General features: G+C 42.0%; 1 protein-coding gene across 1 annotated transcript in view; it reads right to left on the bottom strand.

Moving 5' to 3' along the window:
• DKK3 (dickkopf Wnt signaling pathway inhibitor 3) overlaps positions 1 to 3,237 on the bottom strand; it is a 61,980-nt gene extending 58,743 nt beyond the window's left edge. Inside the window, exon 1 of the mRNA XM_075325696.1 lies at positions 3,170 to 3,237. The gene's annotated coding sequence lies outside the window, so the exon portion shown is untranslated. The remainder of the gene's footprint in view (positions 1 to 3,169) is intronic.
• Between the last annotated feature and the right edge of the window lie 17,835 nt (positions 3,238 to 21,072).

The following is a 21,072-nucleotide window of genomic DNA, read 5'->3' as shown; positions in this document are numbered from 1 at the left end:
ATATCACACACGTCGCATGTATATACACAAGTATACATATATATGTTATTGTATCTTCCCTTATCTTAAAAAAACCTTATGCTATGAAAGTGCTGGAAATTGTTGATAAATAAGTTGCAACCAAATACATTACACATATAATGTATACATATAATGTACACACACATACTACTGTCAATACAGAGAGAGAATAAAGGCGTACACACACAAGCATGTACTAACATTCATACACAGTGGAAAATATACTATAAACACACATGCACATTCCCCTATACAATATACACATAATATAACAGTATATTCACAAAAAATTCACGTACAATATATACATGTATAGTATACACACAATTTCACATATAAAGTAAATATATACACAAAGTACATGCACAGTATATATACAGTATATACACAACCTCCCAAATACTGTACACATGCAATACCCCATAGACATGGTCACACAAGCGTACGATTGTACACATGCACATCTATCGCACAAATGTACACAGTTATCTAAATCTATAGCACACAAGCACTCATCAATCACATACATACATCTATTGCAGACATGTACACACGAATACATCTATACACAAACGTACACACTTATACAACCATCGCACACATATACTCACCTATCACATACTGTACATATATCTATAGCACACATGCACTCTCTGATCACACACATATATAAATCTATGGCATACATGTACACATATCTATACATTTATTGCACATATATACACACACTATAACACACATTTACACACTTATATATCCATCGTACACATGTATACACATATCACATATATACATCTATGTAACACATGTACACACATATACATCTATAACACACATTTACACACCTATATATCCATTGTACACATGTATATGCATATCATACATATATAGATATATGGCACACATGCACACACCTATATATCTTGTAAACATGTATACACATATCACACACATATATACATCCATCACGCACATGTACACACTTATATAAATCTATAACACACATGTACACCCCTATATATCCATCTTACACATGTATACACCTATCACACACACACACACATACACACACATATATACATCTATGGCGCACATGTACACATATATACATTTACAACACACATTTACACACCTATATATCCATTGTACACATATATATGCATATCACACACATACATGCATATACATCTATGGCACACGTGTACACACCCTTATATCCATCATACAGATGTATACGCATATCACACAAATATGCATCATTGCATACATGTACACACCTACATAAAAACTCATGTACACCCTTATATATCCATTATACACATGTATACATCTATCACGCACACACACACACACACATATATACATCTATGGCGCACATGTACACACATATACATCTATAACACACATTTACACACCTTTATATTCATTGTCCACATATGCATATATATATATATATATATATATATATATATATGCATATCACACACATATATACATCTATGGCACACATACACCTCTATATATCCATCATACACATATATATATCCATCACATACATGTGCACAGTTATATACATCCATAACACACATGTACACCCCTATATATCCATCATACACATGTGTACATCTATCACACACACACACACACACACATATATCCATCTATGGCACACAAGTACACACATATACATCTATAATACACATTTACACATCTATATATCCATCTATGGCACACAAGTACACACATATACATCTATAATACACATTTACACATCTATATATCCATCTATGGCACACATGTACACACATATACATCTATAATACACATTTACACACCTTTCTATACATTGTACACATGTATACGCATATCACACACATATATACATCTATGGCACACGTGTACACCCCTATATATCCATCGCACATGTACACGCTTGTCACGCACGCATATACACATGTATCGCACACATACCTTTGTCACGCCCACATACACATGTATCGCACATATACACATGTATCGCACACATACACATGTACCGCACACATACCTTTGTCACGCACATATACACATGTACCGCACACATACCTTTGTCACGCACATATACACATGTATCGCACACATACCTTTGTCACGCATATACACATGTATCGCACACATACCTTTGTCACGCATATACACATGTATCGCACACATACCTTTGTCACGCACATATACACATGTATCGCATACATACCTTTGTCACGCATATACACATGTATCGCACACATACCTTTGTCACGCATATACACATGTATCGCACACATACCTTTGTCACGCATATACACATGTATCGCATACATACCTTTGTCACGCATATACACATGTATCGCACACATACCTTTGTCACGCATATACACATGTATCGCATACATACCTTTGTCACGCACATATACACATGTATCGCACACATACCTTTGTCACGCACACATACACATGTATCGCACCTTTGTCACGCACATATACACATGTACCGCACCTTTGTCACGCACATATACACATGTATCGCACCTTTGTCACGCACATATACACATGTACCGCACCTTTGTCACGCACACATACACATGTATCGCACCTTTGTCACGCACATATACACATGTACCGCACCTTTGTCACGCACATATACACATGTATCGCACCTTTGTCACGCACACATACACATGTATCGCACCTTTGTCACGCACATATACACATGTACCGCACCTTTGTCACGCACATATACACATGTATCGCACCTTTGTCACGCACATATACACATGTACCGCACCTTTGTCACGCACACATACACATGTATCGCACCTTTGTCACGCACATATACACATGTACCGCACCTTTGTCACGCACATATACACATGTATCGCACCTTTGTCACGCACATATACACATGTACCGCACCTTTGTCACGCACACATACACATGTATCGCACCTTTGTCACGCACATATACACATGTACCGCACCTTTGTCACGCACATATACACATGTATCGCACCTTTGTCACGCATATACACATGTACCGCACATATACACATGTACCGCACCTTTGTCACGCACATATACACATGTATCGCACCTTTGTCACGCATATACACATGTACCGCACATATACGCACCTCGCTGGCTCCGGTGATGATCTCCGCACTGATCTGCACAATCCTCAGCAGCAGCCTCCAGCAGGCAGGTCCCGCCCCCAATCTCCATACTGATCCCTGATAGGCTGACCCCACCATCAGAGCTTTGGCGTCACCTGGAGGCAGGAGGACCTGGGGGAATCCCATGGGGAGGGCCCAGCACATTGTAACCAGCAGATCCTGATGCAGCAGAGCTCAATGTGTGATAGAACCATTTATTGGGAAATACAAGAATCTAATTGATGATTGAACAACTTCCTCATATCCTCCAGTCATCACGTCCCTACTTTTTTAACTGCTCGGGTTTTGGAAGGTGCCAAGAAGATAAAAGAACTGATTGGACCTTTCTTGAGATGTTTTACTCCCTGAAGATGCCCGGTACTTGATCGACTTTTCTATTTACAAATACAATACAAATCAATGAGAAGGCTCAAAAGCAGTGGCTAGCCCGAGTTCAATGGGTCCGGATGCAAACTGTGCACCTGGGCCCCACTCCATCCCTGCATGTTGGTCAGATGTATGTATATGTATAGTATGTATACATTTAGCCTTCTAAATCTTATAACGACATACAGTATGATTTGCCCCCCCCCCCTACCCGATTATGTAGTAATGTCTCCTATCCTGTTCTAATGTACCCCATCCTGGTCTCCTTCCTGGTAAATATGTCCCTCATCCTGGTATATATGTCCGCCTCCTGGGCCCTCTGGTATATACTGTCCTTCTCCTAGTATGTATATTCCTCTCCTGGACCCTTCCTGGTATATACTGTCCCCCTCCTGGTATATGTTGTCCCCCTCCTAGTATATACTGTATGTTCCTCTCCTGGTATATACTGTCCCACTCCTGGTATATACTTTCCCCTTTTGAAATACAATGTCCCCCTCCTGGTATATATGTTCTTCTACTGGGCCGCTCCTAGTATCTACTGTCTTCCTCCTGGTATATACTGTCCCCCTCTTGGTATATATGCTCCTCTCCTGGGCCCCTCCTGTGTATATACTGTACTCACCCTAACCAGGTTAACCTATATAGCCGGCCTGCAGTGGTGTCCGTGCTATGGCAACTCATGATGTCATTGTCATGCGCCAGCTCAGTCATGGGGACGCTGATGACAGCTACCAGCTTCTGTTTGGCCGGCAGCGTGTATTGCAGTGCAGGAACCCGACGGGTCTCTGCACTGCAATGCATTTCGGCTGGATGTGCACCCTCAGGGGCACATCCAGCTGAAACAGGAACTGGGGCCTGTAGGTCCCTTGCACCCCCGGGACCGGTCAGAGTTGCGATCAATGCGACTGCGATCATTCCACCCCTGTCAAAAAATGTCCAATGACTTTTTGTGCATTTTGCCAGCATTTTTTTGCTCCCAAAACCGCTAGGGATTTCTTCATTGTTCAAAAGCATTTAAAAAATACAAAACAAAAAGATTTGGAAAACGACAGAGAAATAAACGCTTAAAAAAGTAAAGACGAATGCTAAAAAAAAAAAAAAAAATGCGGGAGGTCAAATATGTCAAAGAGCGCTCAGGAAATGACGCCACAAAAAAAGCTTAGCAAGAAGAGAATGGCACTTCCTATATATGCGTCGGAGATATTGGGGTGCACTTCAGGTTCCAAAGCCAAACAGTGAGAAGTATACAAGGCACTCCCAAGATGATTTGAAGAAAAATGTATTCATGTGCGTAACAAAAACGTTTTCGGTCCTATGTGGACCTTCCTCAGTAGCACATGTGTGAGGGAACACGCTGTGTGGGCTGTCAGACGCGGAATCCACCGCTGTATGGGGGCTGCCATCATGGCAGCCCCCATACAGCGGTGGATTCCGCGTCTGACAGCCCACACAGCGTGTTCCCTCACACATGTGCTACTGAGGAAGGTCCACATAGGACATAGGACCGAAAACGTTTTTGTTAGGGTACTTTCACACTTGCGTTTATTTCCTTCCGTTACAATCTGCCCTTTTGGAAAACAGCGGAATCCGTTAACGGATTCCGCTGTTTCCGATAGACTTGTATGGGTGACGGATTGTACCAAAAGGACCTGCGTGGCTTCCGCTGGGCGACGCTCCGTTGCTTCCGCCCAGCGGGAGGAACGCAGCATGTAACGTTATTTTGAGCAGCGGAATCCTCTGGATTCCACTGCGCATGCTCTTTTTTTTTTTTTTTTAAATCAAACTTTATTTTGGCTCGCGGTGGCCGAACGTTCAGCTGAGCGCCCGGCCATCGGCAAGCGACAGCGCTCAGCTGAGCGACCGGCCACCGGCATGCCCGGCCGCCGGCAAGTCACAGCGCTCAGCTGAGCGCCCGCCCGCCGGCAAGTGACAGCGCTCAGCTGAGCGCCCGCCCGCTGGCATGCCCGCCCGCCGGCATGCCCGGCCACCGGCAAGTGACAGCGCTCAGCTGATCACCCGGCGGCCGGCTGCAGGGAGCGATCAGCTGATCACCCGGCGGCCGGCTACTGGGAGCGATCAGCTGATCACCCGGCGGCCGGCTACTGGGAGCGATCAGCTGATCACCCGGCGGCCGGCTACTGGGAGCGATCAGCTGATCGTTTACAATAGTCTGCCGCTGGTAAAACTGTAAAAAAATAAAAAAAAAATAAAAACGAATTGCGTTGTTTTGCAGCATCCGTTGCATCCGTTGTGCCACTATATGCAACACATCCGTTGCATCCGTTGCATCCGTTACACAACGCAATGCAACAGATACCGTTCAACGCAAGTGTGAAAGTACCCTTACGCACATGAATACATTTTTCTTCAAATCATCTTGGGAGTGCCTTGTATACTTCTCACAAAAAAAGCTTAAGGGAAAATTAAAAAACACTATTGTTTCCTAAAGTATCCTTGTCTTGCAAAATTCAGCAATTTGAGACCACAATGCACAGACGACCACAAGTCTCCTGACCCCAGCTCACCAGGACATCTTTGATATAGTGCATCAGAGCAGATACACTGTATCGATCTGCACCAAAATCATCTCCCATCCCTCCGGTGACCTGGATTGTCAGCATTTTTGTATTGCATGCTATATATAGGGTACAGTGCAGCTCCTGCTCCAGGTGTGCAGACAGGTCTGTCCAGATTTACTGTAAATTGTGGACATATTCTCTGCGTAACCATAAAATGTAAACCCCCTCGGGGGGGGGGGGGGGGCGCAGCCTGTAAACTGGCTCCCTCTTTTGTTTCAGGGGTGATTCATTCTTGTTGGATTTTTGTAAAGTGAAACATCCAGAAAAAAAACGAAAAGACGGATGACTAATACAAGTGTCTACTGCTCCCCAATCGTGTGGGGCTGTCGCCTAATGTAACACCAGACAAAATGCAGAAAGAGCTATCATCTAATCGCATTAAAAGACCACATCACTAATTTTTGTGCGAAAAAAGGAGCGTTACCAAATGTATCGCATTTTTCCGAAGAAGTTTCATCTATTTATTTATTTTTATTTTACTCACTTATATGGCGCTATTCATTCCACAGATGTGAACATCACTGCCCCCATTGGGGCTCACAATCTAAGTCCCATATCAAGATGTCTATAGAGTGTGGGAGAAAACTGGAGAACCCAGAGGAAAGTCACAAAGACACAGGGAGAACATACAAACTCCTTGCAGATGTTCTCCTTGGTGGGATTTGAACCCAGGACCCCAGCGCTGCAGGGCTAACCACTGAGCCACCGTGCTATGTTTTTTTATAGGCTTTTGGACCAGGTTTCTACTTATTACTATAAACTATACTGCAGTGTTTCCCCCAAACATAAGCTCTAGCAGGAATTTTCTTCCTTTTTGGAGTATAGGGGGCCTTATTCACTGCGACATCGCTAGCGTTCGCACCCACCCTCGTCGTTTGTGCGTCACGGGCAAATCGCTGCCCGCAGCGCACAACATTGCTAGTACCTGTGACACGGACTTACCTTCCCAGCGACGTCGCTGTGGCCGGCGAACTGCCTTTTTTCTAAGGTGGCGGTTCGTGCGGTATCACAGCGACGTCACACGGCAAGCGTCCAATAGAAGCGGAGGGGCGGAGAGCAACCGCATGTAATTCACTCCCACCTCATTGCTGGAGGACGCAGGTACGGTGTTGTTCGTCATTCCTGGGGTGTCACACGCAGCGATGTGTGCTGCCTCAGGAACGACCAACAACCTGCGTCCAAAAGCAGCGACGATATTTTGGAAATGGATGACGTGTCAACAATCAATGATTTGGTGAGTATTTTGCATCGTTAGCGGTCGCTCGTACGTGTCAAATGCAACGACGTCGCTAACGAGGCCGGATGTGCGTCACCAATTCCGTGACCCCAACGACTTCTCGTTAGCGATGTCGTTGTGTGTAAACCGGCCTTATAAGCCCTAACCCAAAAATAAGCCCTACTTTTGGTTTAATAAAAAGCTAAAAAGTTTAAGTATATTGCAGGAAACTTCACTATAGGAACTGCAGGTCCTCAATGCGTTCCACCGCAGGTACTCCATGCATTCCAGGGGAGGAAGTCATCGCCAAGGACAGCCATCAAATGCAATGTAACATAAGTGACAGCAATGTATTACAAAAGATGAGAAGAAAAGCCGAGCTGCCAAATGGATGAAAAAGGTGAATTTATTTATGGAGCAAATTCAGAGAAAATTAAATAAAGACGTTTCGGTCTGGTGTCAGACCTTCATCAGGTCCCTAATGAAAAAAAAAAATTACAATATAAATATAGGGAATATGTTAGGTATAAAGGACAACTTAACAGGTGTAAGGTACAAAGACACATACATACAAGGCATGGAATATTAAGTCAATAAATAACAAAGCATATCCATGAAGTTAAATGCAAAAATACAGAAAATGACATATATACACAACACGCAATGATATATACGAGCGAAGGAATCAAATGACAAAATGAGGAGAGGGGAAGAGAGGAAACAAGAAAAGAACAAAAAAAGGGAAGAAAAAAAAGAAAAAGTGAAAGGGAGAAAAGAGAATGAGGAAGGGAAAAGGAAAAATAGAGGGGGGAGGCAAAGGGAAAAAAAAGGAAAAGAACTGTTATATTATTGTATTTGACTAGAGCCATTATTTATCTGCCAATATGTACAAATCCAGCTCAGAGCAAGCAGCCGCCTCCGTGAGTCACTCATCATTGTGTTACTGGATTCTGCTTTGCACAGACAGAAGCAACATGTGGACTCTGATGGGGAACAGATGGAGGGGACGGACGGGGAGGATGCTTCATTACACAAATATTCAGAGACAAGAAACAGAAGAGGACTGAAACTGCGGGACAACATCCAACAGCATAAATAATATAATACATAACCATAATTATCACAAAAAGTAAAGTCACTGTGTACTTACATTACATTACCGATACTGTACTGATCCTGAGTTACATCCTGTATTATACTCCAGAGCTGCACTCACTATTCTGCTGGTGCAGTCACTGTGTACATACATTACTGATCCTGAGTTACATCCTGTATTATGCTCCAGAGCTGCACTCACTATTCTGCTGGTGCAGTCTCTGTGTACATACATTACTTATCCTGTACTGATCCTGAGTTACATCCTGCATTATACTCCAGAGCTGCACTCACTATTCTGCTGGTGCAGTCACTGTGTACATACATTACATTACTTATCCTGTACTGATCCTGAGTTACATCCTGTATTATACTCCAGAGCTGCTCTCATAATTCTGCTTTTGCAGTCACTGTATACAGACATTTCATTACTTATCCAGTACTCCAGAGCTGCACTCACTATTCTGCTGGTGCCGTCACTGTGTTCATACTTTACATTACTTATCCTGTACTGATCCTGAATTACATCCTGTATTATACTCCAGAGCTGCACTCACTATTCTGCTGGTGCAGTCACTATGTACATACATTACATTACTGATCCTGTACTTTCCGGAGTTACATCCTGTATTACATGCTAGCAGGGCCGGATTTAGGTCTTTGTAGATTCTAGGCACACCAACCTAAATAGAAAATGTATGGAAAGTTTCCATACTCCATTGAAAACAGTAATTTAGTGAGAACAATCCCTGCAGAAAGCTGCTTGGCTGCTGTTAACATTTTCGGCTTGTTATTATTTTTTTTTTTGCAGCTTCGCCACAAAGATAGTCTAGACGTAAAACATTTGAAAATACAATTTCAGTGAAAAAGTTATCAGACACACGGTGGTCTTCACATTATGAGCGGATAGAACATTGAAAAGAATCTTCAGTGATATCCGCAGAGTATTAGTTCATATAACTGACAGCGAAGGACAAAAACCAGCAGTTGTTGACAAACTCAATGCTTTACTAACACATTTGTATAGATTTGAAATTGTTTTAACGACCATCATTTGGGAAGATATCTTAAAGAACATTAACATGGTAAGTAAATCAGTTAAAAAACCCGGAATGGAGTTCTGCACAATCGCTGACTTATATGACGGACGTCTGCAATACTTTGCTAATATTCCAAGTGAAGAAAAATTCAATGAGTTTGAAAAGGCAAAAAAAGAGCAAATGCAGAGACTAAAGAAAGATTAGAAAATGCAAAAATAAGATCTTGTTTGAAGGAGAAACAGAAAAGGAAATAACTGCAAGAGACACTTTGGGTCCAAGCATTTTATACTTTGACATACTAATGACAGAGATAAAGAAAGGTTGTTTGGTATCCAGTGAATTATGTGATACATTCGGTTTCCTCACAGACAAGACCATGTCAAGAGATTAAATTAAACTAAAGTCACATATGTTAGTCAGCATGTATTCATCAGACTTGGATATTTCAGAATATCTCTTTTCTACAGTTCATAGGCCCTACAAAAATTGTAGGCACTAGGCACAGTGCCTACTATGCCTAATGAGAAATCCAGCACTGCACTCCAGAGCTGCACTCACTATTCTGCTGGTGCAGTCACTGTGTACATACATTACATTATTTATCATGTACTGATGCAGAGTTACATTCTGCATTATACTCCAGAGCTGCACTCACTATTCTGCTGATGCAGTCACTGTGTACATACATTAAATTATTTATCCTGCACTGATCCTGAGTTACCTTCTGTATTATACACCACTGTTCTGATGGTGCAGTCACTCTGTACATACATTACATTATTTATCATGTACTGATGCAGAGTTACATTCTGCATTATACTCCAGAGCTGCACTCACTATTCTGCTGGGGCAGTCACTGTGTACATACATTACATTACTTATCCTGTACTGATCCTGAGTTACCTTCTATATTATACTCCAGAGCTGCACTCACTATTCTGCTGGTGCAGTCATTAACTACATATATTACTTATCCTGTACTGATCATGTATTATACTCCAGAGCTGCACTCACTATTCTGCTGGTGCAGTCACTGTGTACATACATTACTTATCCTGTACTGATCCTGAGTTACATCCTACATTATACTCCAGAGCTGCACTCACTATTCTACTGGTGCAGTCACTGTGTACATACATTACTGATCCTGTACTGATCCTGAGTTACATCCTGTATTATACTCCAGAGCTGCACTCACTATTTTGCTGGTGCAGTCACTGTGTACATACATTACTTATCCTGTACTGATCCTGAGTTACATCCTGTATTATACTCCAGAGCTGCACTCACTATTTTGCTGGTGCAGTCACTGTGTACATACATTACTTATCCTGTACTGATCCTGAGTTACATCCTATATTATAATCCAGAGCTGAACTCACTATTCTACTGGTGCAGTCACTGTGTACATACATTACTGATCCTGTACTGATCCTGAGTTACATCCTGTATTATACTTCAGAGCTGCGCTCACTATTCTGCTGGTGCAGTCACTGTGTACATACATTACTGATCCTGTACTGATCCTGAGTTACATCCTGTATTATACTTCAGAGCTGCACTCACTATTCTGCTGGTGCAGTCACTATGTTTATACATTACATTACTGATCCTGTACTGATCCTGAGTTACATTCTGTATTATACTCCAGAGCTGCACTCACTATTCTGCTGGCGCAGTTATTAACTACATATATTACTTATCCTGTACTGATCCTGTATTATACTCCAGAGCTGCACTCACTATTCTGCTGCTGCAGTCACTGAGTACATACATTACTTATCCTGCATAAAATAGTCAAATATCAAGCTCACCACTGTTAATTCAAAGCTTCTAGGAGTGGACCACTTGATCCTGCACGGACATCCCAGCTATAGAGATCCAAATAAAGCAGCAATAGTTAACACTGCGTTATGTCGAAACACGTTGGATGATTTTTCCTGTATCTGTGTGGATACCGTCTGTCAATTTTTAAATGTGAAAATAAAAGTAAGTTTTAATTCACCCATTGCCTGTGATCCGCTGGAATTTTCTGCTTTACTTATCCTGTGTTACATTCCAAATTATACTCCAGAGCTGCACTCACTATTCTGCAAGTTGGTACTGAAAAGAGAAGTTCTGTGGAGTTCTTTATTTCTCATCAGTTGATTGAAGATGATCTGATGTATAAATAAAATGACACTTCCTCAGAACAAATTCTGTCTCTCCACTTAATAATCAAACAATGCAGAGAGATTTCAGCTCTGAATTGAGCAGAATTGTGAGTGCATCTGAGTGACGTAACTTCTTATGTAGGGTAATTAATCTAATATATAATATATCAGTGTATGTGTGTGTGTGTATGTCCGCTAAAGGAATCCGCACCGTCGCATTTACAATCATGAAATGTTGCACAGACACCCCATGTGACTCAGGGAACGTCATAGACTATGTTTGGGTGGGAAAATGTAACCCCGCGCTTTACAGTTACTCTCCAAAACTCCTGCTTCCATTAAACTGAATGGAGCTGGGAGCTGCAGGCTATTAATAGCAACTGTCAGTGGTTGCTATAGGAACAAAATAAACTGTTAGTATAAGAAGCTTATGTGTGAGGTAATATGATGTCGATGGTGAGACAGATAGAGAGAGACAGAGACACAGACAGAGACACAGACAGACGGGGATAGACAGCCCGGGAAAGAGACAGCCCGGGAAAGAGACAGCCCGGGAAAGAGACAGCCCGGGACAGAGACAGCCCGGGACAGAGACAGCCCGGGACAGAGACAGCCCGGGACAGAGACAGCCCGGGAAAGAGACAGCCCGGGAAAGAGACAGCCCGGGACAGAGACAGCCCGAGAAAGAGACATACCGGGAAAGAGACAAACTGGGAAAGAGACAGACCGGGAAAGAGAAAGACCGGGAAAGAGATAGACCGGGAAAGAGACAGACCGGGAAAGAGACAGACCGGGAAAGAGACAGACCGGGAAAGACACAGATGGGCAAAGAGACAGCCGGGCAAAGAGACAGCCGGGCAACGAGACAGACCGGGAAAGAGACAGCCGGGCAAAGAGACAGACCAGGAAAGAGACAGTCCTGGAAATAGACATTCTGGGGAAAGAGACAGCCGGGGAAAGAGACAGATGGGGAAAGAGACAGACGGGGAAAGAGACAGACGGAAAGACACACACATAGAGACAGACACAGAAATAGAGAGAGATAGATGGATACAGAGATTGAGACATAGATTGATACAAATACAGACAGAGACATAGACATAGACATACAAGAAAAGAGACAGACAGACAGCAACTGGGAGAGAGGCAGAGAGACAGAGAGTTACTATCCGGGGCAGCGCCCAGGTACTACAGCTAGTATATATAAAGTGTACAGTGGCTCATATCCAGTGCAAATCTTACAACCAGCCGTGTGCATGAAGTCTGGATTGTCCTTTATAACAGGCGATATTTCAGGTTAATTCAGTCCAGGTTACAGATAATTGAAGAAGGGGCAGAACGTTGCTCTCTGCGGAGGATGTGAATCATCAGGAGTCTGTGTGGTCCTTCCCGAGACCTGAAAATACCCGAAATCCAATCCACCCTCTACTACAGGCGGACAATGGAGACAATGCTCCTGGCTCAGCAGATTTATATACACAGCGCAGGATCCATCCTGATATACAGTATAAACATGAGAGCTACAGAGCGGTGCCCAGGAGCTGCACAGTTAATAGAGTACACCCCTGCTGCATCTGTCCTACTGGTGAATTCAGCTGAGCTGCAATACCACACATGGCCTATGGATAAAAGGGGCGCTGTTTATAGGAGAAAAAAAGAGCAAATCCTAATCTCTCTAATTATCAATGATGACAGCGAAAGAGATACAGTACATCCTCTGTATATGTCGCCAATGGCAATCTGGGCCGAGAGGACCCCCCTTAGGAGCAATTATGTTGGATGCTCCTGTTTCTCAGGGCTTTAATCTGTTATTCTTCGTTCATTTTTCCCCCGATTCCTTTGGCTTAGAAATCAGAAGTTTTCACTCCTGATAAAAAAAAAGAAGTTTTATTAGTCAAAAAAACCTTTTGGAGCCAGCGGTGCTGAGATTTCCTATAGGCTGCTGACATCTAGTGGTAGAAACTGAGCATTGCAGGGTATTGGAGGCCAACTTTGAAAGGACAATGTCACCTAATATTGAGATTTATCAGTGGCGTCACAGGGCATCTGAATCTACAAGTGGTTGAACATGGTACAAATTTCACCAATTTTATTAATTAGAATGTTCTCCGGCTGGGACTTTCAGAGCACGGAATTAACCCCTTGATTACAAATGTATCCATGAATGCAAGTAATGTAACTGGTAGCTTCTGCCTCATTCACTTAAATAAACACATAATGCAATTTGGCATAACATATGCACGGTGTATGGTTATTTCATTCCTCGCTCTCTTGCATACAACTGCAGAATTTGTATAATGACTAGGGATGATCGAATACCACAAATATTCGGCTTTGCGAATATCCAACGAATAGGTCGCCACTATGTGAATATTCGATGCGCAATGTAAGTCTATGGGAAGCCTGAATAGTTCCGAATAGTTGTTATTTGGGTTTCCCATAGACTTACATTGTGCATCGAATATGCGCGAATAGTCAAATAGCGGCGATCTATTCAGCGAATTTTCGCAAAGCCGAATATTTGAGGTATTCGATCAGCCCTAATAATGACTATTCAGAACAATTTTTGTGCAAGTGCAGAGTGGGGCAGTTTATGGCTATGTGCAGTTTATTGACTTTTTGCTGGGAGTTCAGAAAAAACCCTAATGACTGAACAATATCCCTTTGAAAAAACATAGTGGGAAAGGAAAAGAAAAGTCCACAAACTTTGCCCACTGTCATGGCAGCATTGGGCGCTATTAAGATTGCAAAGTCTGACATTCCATCCGATGGTTTCTGGGATCAACACAGGCAGACTCAAGCATTGACCTGCTATGTGCTGATTCATAAGCAGGCTAGCAAGAGTTAATCTCTGCTGATCTGCTTGCTTCTTTGGTCACATGTTGTGGGAAGACCTATCAAATCTGCTCCCCTCCTATTTATGCTGGTTGAAACCTTCCACCCAAGCCAGCTATAGTTTATTCTATGTTGGTCTGTGAGGTGTGGTGTCCCAGACTTACTTGTGAAAGTTGTGCTTATTGCTTGGTGCGGTTGTGGAGTTTACCCCTGTTGTTTTGTAGCTTCGCACCTGATCTTAAGATAAGATCTTCCTTCAGAATATCTTATTGTCTTTACCTTTGTGCGTGCGTGCTGTGTGACAGGGTTTTAGTTTTCCCTAGTCTGTCTTTATCTGTAGTTTTTATTTCACTCCTGTCCAATCCCTCCCTGGGGTTGGGGACTCAGATCAGGACTGGTCAGGAGCAGGGCCAGGAAGGAGACTCAGGCCTCTCCACCACCAGGAGTATCCCTGAGATTAGTCATAGCATAGGGTCCCGTACCTTGAGGGACCGCTTAGAGGCCCTGGTTCTCCGCTATCCTATAGACTTCATAACAATCACTTCTTTGAAATGGCTCCTGATAAAATCCGCTCCAAACTAGGCACTGTCCAATCAAAAGGCTGCAAAAAAAAAAATCTGCAGGAAAAAAATACCTTCAAAAATACTACAAAGAGTTTTCCAAATGTCTACAGGAAATGAAAATCTCCAAAAACTAATCAAAGAAAGTTTTCTAATGCAGTTTCTACTGGAAAAGCTTATTTTTCAGCACCTCAAAAAAACCTCCATCTGCACATTTGTTTAGCAGCATCTAAGTGATCAGTGAGAAGGAGACCCTCTGTCACACCATCTCAGAAGACTTGCAATATATTGTACAAGCAATGAAACTCAAGTATCTACTCTGTAATTAAATAGGTAAACTTATTTGCTATTGCCACATCTATAAAAGTCAAAACTTTAAATTATTATATTTTTGCTGCACAGTGTAAACCATAATAGAAAGAATGGATCCAGTCAGATGACGACACGCTAGGTGGGCTGCGTGTCACGCTACACGTGGCGGGCGCAATCAGACCAACCGATGTCTGACGCACAACAAAAACACAACACCAGAAACAAGGGGGACACTGGGAATACAATAAAAATGGTGGGTACTAGTGAAAGGGTAGATGGGACACCTCCTGTCCTTACCTGCCGCTATACCCTGCACTCTTACCCAGACCCTATACAGGTTCCTCACCTGTAGCCAAGCAGGAATACCTGAAGCCCTGAAAAGACCCTACTATAGTCCTGGCTAGGGAGTAGGAAGGTAAGGTACACTTGACCCACTGCTGCACTAATACAAGAAAAGGGTAGGTGAGATGAACAGGGGAAAAACAACTGAAACAGAGAAGAAACGACTCAGGATGAATGCACAGCAGCTCCTTCCACCAAGGCAGCCAGAATACAAATGTGTTGTGAATGTCGTCTGTGTGGGTGCTGTTTTGAAGCTCCCTTTGGTGGCCAGGAATGGTAGTAAAGCTGAGTCTGAGCCTGTGACTCAGACAGGTGTCGGCGTTAATTGGGAATTAAGGAAGCCCTATCGCAGACAAGCCTGGTGTATATAGGAGAGCACTTTTTTACCTTATAATTGAATTTCCCTCAGTCTCTGAACCTGGCTTGGAGTTCTGCCCTTCCCTGTTTCCCTGAGCAAGACTTCTGCAGATAAGTTTTTTTGTTTTTTCCTTGCTTACTGGTTTACACCTTAGGGTGCTTCTTTTTCTTGGTTTTGTTTTGTATGTTTTCTTTCAGGTAAAGTTTGCTTTTCTAGTTTGGTGAGCATGGGGGTTCCCCCTTTGCTAGCTCTTCTGCAGGAAAAGGGAGTTTCTCCCTGTCTAACTTGATTATTTGCACTTTTGTATTTTTGTGTTCTTTTTGGTATTTTGTCTCTCCCATTATTTACAAGAGTACCTAATATAGTGGGGGTGAGGTCAATCGACCTCAAGGGCCATTTTACTATCAGGAGTTTGGTATTTTTTCTGCAGGATTTTTGTACTGACCACAATCAGTTTCCTATCCTTTCCTTTGTAGCTAGTTAGTTGGGCCTCGCCTTTGCTAAATCTGTTTTTCCTATCTGTGTATTGTGTTTTCCTATATCACCATAATCTCTATATGTCGGGGGCTATCTACTCCTTTGGGGACTTCTCTGAGGCAAGGTAGATTTCCTCATTTCTATCTGTGAGGTGTAACTAGTTTCTCAGGCTGTGACGAGGCGTCTAGGTGTTTAGGAACGCTCTACGGCTACTTCTAGTGTGGTCTGATAGTCAGGGGTTTGCGGTCAGCCCAGGTTCCAACTACTCTTGTTTTTTTGGTGTTTTTTCACCAATGGGAGTTTTTTGTAATATTCCACGGTTGCCGGATCATAACACAAATGGCTTTGTGTGTGGCTACAGAGAAATTGTAGCTGACCTGCACTGATGGAAAGATGCTTGCAGCAAAACTGACATTAACTGTTTCAGCACCAAAAAAATAGAAACAACATTTAAATGAAGAGTCCCAAATAGAGATGAGGGACTCCAGTCCTAAAGCTGTCACTAGTCTCCAAACACAGGGAGACAACCGTGACACTGCGGTGCTGCAGTAAATGGATTCTTCAGCAATGGTAGTAATAAGGTTTTTTTAATTCACACAACACATTTAAATGACTCTAGCAAATGAAAAATACAAATATTATAATAAAAATAAAAAGATCAAATTTCTGTTTTTCAGACACCTCCCCCAAAATGGCTAAAACATGAGCAAAAAGTTGTATGTAACCAAATTGGTACTAATAAAACAAACAAAAACAGCACAAAAAAACAAATAAAAAAACAAACAAAGAAGCAATAACATAGCTCAGTCGTAGAACGAATAGTCATAATAAACAGTTCTGTATCTTAGAATCTGACAACACAAAGAATGTTACATCTTTTTTGTACTAAACTGCAGAAAATACTGTACAAAATTATGAAAGGAAGATTAAAGTTCACATTTCATTGTTCTTGCTCAGCGATAAATGTAAAAACTAAATCGAAGAAGCTATGGCAGAATTGTCATTTATTTTCTCCATTCTTCCCTGCAAATATTTTTTTTTCTCAGCACATTATATGGTAAATTAAATTGTGGTCTTCAAAACTACAACTCATTCTGCAAAAAAAAACAAACAAACAAGAACTCATAAGGCGTTGACAACAAAAAATTTAAAAGTTATAACTCATTGTTGAAGACTAGAATGAAAAAACTAATGAAGAGAAACAAAGATAAAGCCAATATTATATACAGTTAGGTCCAGAAATATTTGGACAGTGACACAATTTTGGCGAGTTGGGCTCTGCATGCCACCACATTGGATTTGAAATGAAACCTCTACAACAGAATTCAAGTGCAGATTGTAACGTTTAATTTGAAGGTTTGAACAAAAATATCTGATAGAAATTGTAGGAATTGTCACATTTCTTTACAAACACTCCACATTTTAGGAGGTCAAAAGTAATTGGACAAATAAACCAAACCCAAACAAAATATTTTTATTTTCAATATTTTGTTGCGAATCCTTTGGAGGCAATCACTGCCTTAAGTCTGGAACCCATGGACATCACCAAACGCTGGGTTTCCTCCTTCTTAATGCTTTGCCAGGCCTTTACAGCCGCAGCCTTCAGGTCTTGCTTGTTTGTGGGTCTTTCCGTCTTAAGTCTGGATTAGAGCAAGTGAAATGCATGCTCAATTGGGTTAAGATCTGGTGATTGACTTGGCCATTGCAGAATGTTCCACTTTTTAGCACTCATGAACTCCTGGGTAGCTTTGGCTGTATGCTTGGGGTCATTGTCCATCTGTACTATGAAGCGCCGTCCGATCACCTTTGCGGCATTTGGCTGAATCTGGGCTGAAAGTATATCCCGGTACACTTCAGAATTCATCCGGCTACTCTTGTCTGCTGATATGTCATCAATAAACACAAGTGACCCAGTGCCATTGAAAGCCATGCATGCCCATGCCATCACGTTGCCTCCACCATGTTTTACAGAGGATGTGGTGTTCCTTGGATCATGTGCCGTTCCCTTTCTTCTCCAAACATTTTTCTTCCCATCATTCTGGTACAGGTTGATCTTTGTCTCATCTGTCCATAGAATACTTTTCCAGAACTGAGCTGGCTTCATGAGGTGTTTTTCAGCAAATTTAACTCTGGCCTGTCTATTTTTGGAATTGATGAATGGTTTGCATCTAGATGTGAACCCTTTGTATTTACTTTCATGGAGTCTTCTCTTTACTGTTGACTTAGAGACAGATACACCTACTTCACTGAGAGTGTTCTGGACTTCAGTTGATGTTGTGAACGGGTTCTTCTTCACCAAAGAAAGTATGCGGCGATTATCCACCACTGTTGTCATCCGTGGACGCCCAGGCCTTTTTGAGTTCCCAAGCTCACCAGTCAATTCCTTTTTTCTCAGAATGTACCCGACTGTTGATTTTGCTACTCCAAGCATGTCTGCTATCTCTCTGATGGATTTTTTCTTTTTTTTCAGCCTCAGGATGTTCTGCTTCACCTCAATTGAGAGTTCCTTAGACCGCATGTTGTCTGGTCACAGCAACAGCTTCCAAATGCAAAACCACACACCTGTAATCAACCCCAGACCTTTTAACTACTTCATTGATTACAGGTTAACGAGGGAGACACCTTCAGAGTTAATTGCAGCCCATAGAGTCCCTTGTCCAATTACTTTTGGTCCCTTGAAAAACAGGAGGCTATGCATTACAGAGCTATGATTCCTAAACCCTTTCTCCGATTTGGATGTGAAAACTCTCATATTGCAGCTGGGAGTGTGCACTTTCAGCCCATATTATATATATAATTGTATTTCTGAACATGTTTTTGTAAACAGCTAAAATAACAAAACTTGTGTCACTGTCCAAATATTTCTGGCCCTGACTGTACATGTGTATAAAATACATAGATATAAAGTATAAATACATGTACCTTGCAGCTTTGTGGGCAAGCACAGCATAGAGAATACAACAGCATATCTACGACCCTGAGGGTTAGGGGGGTGTAAGGAGGGTTTGACGACTGGACTACAGTGCTTGCAAAAGTATTCGGCCCCTTTGAATTTTTCAACCTTTTCCCACATTTCAGGCTTCAAACATAAAGATAAAAAAAATTTACATTTTATGGTGAAGAATCAATAACAAGTGGACACAATTGTGAAGTTGAACAAAATTTATTGCTTATTTTAAACTTTTATAAAAAATATTAAACTGAAAATTGTGGCGTGCAATATTATTCATTTCCTTTAAGTTAATACTTTGTAGCGCCCCCTTTTGCTGCGATTACAGCTGCAGTCTCTTGGGGTATGTGTCTATCAGTTTTGCACATGGAGAGGCTGAAATTCTCGCCCATTCTTCCTTTGTAAACAGCTGGAGCTGAGTGAGGTTGGATGGAGGCATTTGTGAGCAGCAGTTTTCAGCTCTTTCCACAGATTCTCGATTGGGTTCAGGTCTGGACTGTGACTTGGCTATTCTAACACCTGGATACATTTATTTGTGAACCATTCCATTGTAGATTTTGCTTTATGTTTGGGATCATTGTCTTGTTGGAAGACAAATCTCTGTCCCAGTCTCTGGTCTTTTGCAGACTCCAACAGGTTTTCTTCAAGAATGGTCCTGTATTTGGCTCCATCCATCTTCCCCTCAATTTTAACCATCTTCCCTGTCCTTGGTGAAGAAAAGCAGGCCCAAACCATGATGCTGCCACCACCATGTGTGACAGTGGGGATGGTGTTTTCAGGGTGATGAGCTGTGTTGCTTTTACGCCAAACATATGGTTTGGCATTGTGCCCAAAAAGTTCGATTTTGGTTTCATCTGAGCAGAGCACCTTCTTCCACATGTTTGGTGTCTCCCAGGTGGCTTGTGGCAAACTTTAAACAACACTTTTTATGGCTATCTTTGAGAAATGGCTTTCTCCTTGCAACTATTCCATAAAGGCCAGATTTGTGCAGTGTACGACTGATTGTTGTCCTATGGACAGACTTTCCCTCCTCAGCTGTAGATCTCTGCAGTTCATCCAGAGTGATCATGGGCCTCTTCTCTGCATCTCTGATCAGTCTTCTCCTTGTTTGAGATGACAGTTTGGATGGACGGCCGGGTCTTGGTAGATTTGCAGTGGTATGATACTCCTTCCATTTCAATATGATCGCTTGCACAGTGCTCCTTGGGATGTTTAACGTTTTGGAAATCTTTGTGTAACCAAATCCAGCTTTACACTTCTCCACAACAGTATCATGGACCTGCCTGTTGTGTTCCTTGGTATTAATGATGCTCTCTGTGCTTTAAACAGAACACGGAGACTATCACAGAGCAGGGGCATTTATACGGAGACTTGATTACACACAGGGGATTATATTTATCATCATCAGACATTTAGGACAACATTGGATCATTTAGAGATCCTCAATTAACTTCTGGAGTGAGTTTGCTGCACTGAAAGTAAAGGGGATGAATAATATTGCACGCCCCAATTTTCAGTTTATTATTTTTTACAAAAGTTTAAAATAAGAAATAAATTTCGTTCAACTTCACAATTGTG

This window comes from Anomaloglossus baeobatrachus, chromosome 10 (genome assembly GCF_048569485.1).
Source record: "Anomaloglossus baeobatrachus isolate aAnoBae1 chromosome 10, aAnoBae1.hap1, whole genome shotgun sequence".
In the NCBI taxonomy this organism is placed as follows: domain Eukaryota; kingdom Metazoa; phylum Chordata; class Amphibia; order Anura; family Aromobatidae; genus Anomaloglossus; species Anomaloglossus baeobatrachus.
Note: the sequence above shows the minus strand (reverse complement) of the source record. Positions and strands in the feature narration are given on the sequence as shown.